This window comes from Myotis brandtii, unplaced genomic scaffold (assembly GCF_000412655.1).
Source record: "Myotis brandtii unplaced genomic scaffold, ASM41265v1 scaffold274, whole genome shotgun sequence".
Lineage (NCBI taxonomy): Eukaryota > Metazoa > Chordata > Mammalia > Chiroptera > Vespertilionidae > Myotis > Myotis brandtii.
Window position 1 is genome coordinate 1,204,097 of NW_005360425.1, and position 2,637 is coordinate 1,206,733.

General features: G+C 44.2%; 1 pseudogene; it reads right to left on the reverse strand.

Moving 5' to 3' along the window:
- Positions 1-1,402: 1,402 nt before the first annotated feature.
- The window catches only part of LOC102262803, a 3,601-nt pseudogene continuing 2,366 nt past the window's right edge, over positions 1,403-2,637 (reverse strand).

Below are 2,637 nucleotides of genomic sequence, written 5' to 3' on the forward strand. Positions count from 1 at the left end.
AAAATATATTTTTATTGATTTCAGAGAGGAAGGGAGAGGGATAGAGAGATAGAAAGATCAATGAGAGAGAATCATTGATTGGCTGCCTCCTGCACACCACCTACTGGGGGGAATCGAGCCCGCAACCTGGGCATGTGCCTTTGGCTGGAATCGAACCCGGGCCCCTCAGTCCACAGGCCGACGCTTTATCCACTGAGCCAAACCAGCCAGGGCCATTAGTTGATTCTTGTATATGCCCTGATGTGGGATCAAACCTGCAATTTGGTGTATCAGGATGAACAAACTGAGCTACTGAGCTACCCATTCAGGGCTGAACTCGTGGATTTTAATATATTCGTTATATTTAAATTTATTGAGTGCCTCCCGAAGGATGAAACCTGAAACCCAGGTGCATGCTCTTGACTGGGAATCAAACCCTTGTGACCCTTTGGTGTGAGGGCCAACACTAACCAGTGAGCAACACCAGCCAGGGTGGAACTCCTTTTTAAAAAAAAATTTTTTTGTTGATTTAAAAAACATATATGTATATTATTGATTTTTTACAGAGAGGAAGAAAGAGGGATAGAGAGTTAGAAACATCGATGAGAGAGAGACATCGATCAGCTGCCTCCTGCACACCTCCTACTGGGGATGTGCCTGCAACCAAGGTACATGCCCGTGACCGGAATTGAACCTGGGACCTTTCAGTCTGCAGGCCGATGCTCTATCCACTGAGCCAAACCGGTTAGGGCTATTTTTGTTGATTTTTTTTAGAGAGAGGAAGGAGAGGGACAGAGAGAAAAACATCAATGTGAGAGTGGAACTTCAATCAGCTGCTTCCCACATGCCCCACCGGGATCGAGCCACAGCCCAGGCATGTGCCCTGACGGGGAATCAAACCAGCAACCCCTCAGTGCACAGAAAGGCACCCAATCAACTGAGCCACAGTGTCCAGGGCTCCATTTTTTTTTTTTTTTGACTGAATTCTCTTTTTACCTGGCAAATACTTGCTCCTCATAGTACCCCATTCTCTACCTGTTTTTCTTCCTGTAGTCTCTTTTAATTATTGTCTTCTAGTCACCCAAATTGGAAACCTGAGTCATCTAGCTTCTTCCCTTTCCCTTATTGATCCAGTTTTAGTTGTTAAGTCTTATGGCGATTACTTCAGATAGGATTTTATAAACTTTATTTCGCCTGGCTGGTGTTGCTCAGTGGTTGAGCATTGACCTATGAACCAAGAGGTCATGACTAGATTCTCCATCAGGGCACAAGCCTGGGTTGGGGTTGCTGGCTCTATCCCCAGTAGGGGGCATGCAGAAGGCAGCAGATCAACGATTCTCTCTCATCATGGATGGTTCTGTCTCTTTCCCTCTTACTTCCTCTCTGAAGTCAATAAAAATACATATTAAAAAAGAAACAAATCTTTTTTTTTTTTTTGATAAACAAAAGCCAAGTTTATTTGTTCATTTCTTGCATTTGAAGTACTCCTCAATGACATCCTTTGCCTGAGACTCTTTGCCATAGTGCTTAACCACCACGCAACTGCAACCCACTGCTTTAAGGGGTTTTCTCTCTGTCGATTTTACAGAGGCCTGCCCATTCCCCTAGTTTCTTGTTGTCATTAATCTTAACTAGGTTTATTTGGTGTTCAGCACAAAGAGCCTCCACCAACTTGATGTACATAGGCTCATCACAGTTGGATGCAAGTACCAGTACACAAAGGTGGGCTTGGCGCCTTTTCCTAGGTTTCCTGTAGAACGGATGCCATTCAGAACTTTTGTGCTAACACCTTGAACTTCACGCTTTCTTCCCGCGGCTGCAGTTTTGTTCCAGTTCAAATCCACAGTGTTGAGATTGATACACGTAGTGGTTGTCTAAGGCTTTGGCAGCTTTGAGAAATCCGCACGCTAGGCCATCGGGGATGAGGGCGGTCTTCAGCACCCCTTGTAAAGCAGTATTAACGTCCAATACACCTCCAGCAGCAATGCCTTCCTCGGCCGTGGCAGTGGGTTATGGGTAGAGCCAATCTTGAACACACCGAAGCCTCTGCCTCCACGTAACTCCGAGGTGGCAGGGAAAGAGTACAAACAAATCTTTATTTCTACTGCCACCACCCTAGTTCTGGTTCTCATTTTGCTTGCTTTGTCTTCTTACTTTTCATGCCTTTACAACTCTTCTTTTCCCTCTCCCTTCTCTGTTGATTCCTCTACCCCATTCATTTTATACACTTGGAGACTGCTTTATATTTGAAAATGAAAATCTGTTCATCTATAAGGTAACAAGTTGGGTCCCTTAATGCTATTCCAATTCCCCAAGATAGTTCCTATTTGTATTCTTTTTCTTTGTCAAGAGACAGGTTGTTTTCACAGCTTTCACTCTTCTCCTAGAAATTCACTTTTCCTTCAGGGAGAGTTTCTTTCTGATTTTCTCTGTTATCATGCTAGCCTTAGTAGGGGTTCTACTTTGGCCCTGTAGCCCAAATGTAAAGACAAAATCTTTGCTTAATTCCACCCAGACCAGGCTGTGACTTTTATTTATTTTTATTTTTTAAAATTAAATCTTTATTGTTCAGATTATTACAGTTATTCCTCTTTTTTCCCCCCATAGCTCCCCTCCACCCGGTTCCCACCCCACCCTCTGCCCTTACCCCCCGCACCC